The sequence below is a fragment of the Poromitra crassiceps genome (genome assembly GCF_964638095.1).
Source record: "Poromitra crassiceps genome assembly, contig: HAP1_SCAFFOLD_936, whole genome shotgun sequence".
Classification (NCBI taxonomy): Eukaryota; Metazoa; Chordata; class Actinopteri; order Beryciformes; family Melamphaidae; genus Poromitra; species Poromitra crassiceps.
The window spans coordinates 52,799-53,203 of record NW_028151474.1 but is presented as its reverse complement, the minus strand read 5'-3'; positions in this window follow the sequence as shown (position 1 = coordinate 53,203).

The window sequence follows — 405 nt, the reverse complement described above, 5'->3', positions numbered from 1 at the left end:
TGAGTTCATCACATCACAGGACCCTATGTTAATAAGCCACCAGCCAAATTTGAACGATGATGAACGTCGCAAAGTATATAAATTTAGGTTTGACAGTCATGGCAAAAGTCATGAGAATCAATTAGTTTTTAGAGTGTATTTTCTCCCGCGGACTGTGTGGGCGTGTCAGGCTGTCTTGAGAAATCTGATGTAGTTACCGTAGTTCATTTGTTGACTGAATGTTTCTCAGAATGCGATTATCATGCTGCTGACTAACCCTGGTTTTAGTGCTGTGACTCACATATATGTGGACATGTTCCTATAAGTGCCTTTTATAGTTTCACTGTGCTTATGTGTTGATCTATATCTGATGGAGAAAAGTTGATTTTCACATTAATTATAATTAAATATTTTTTTACATTGCCA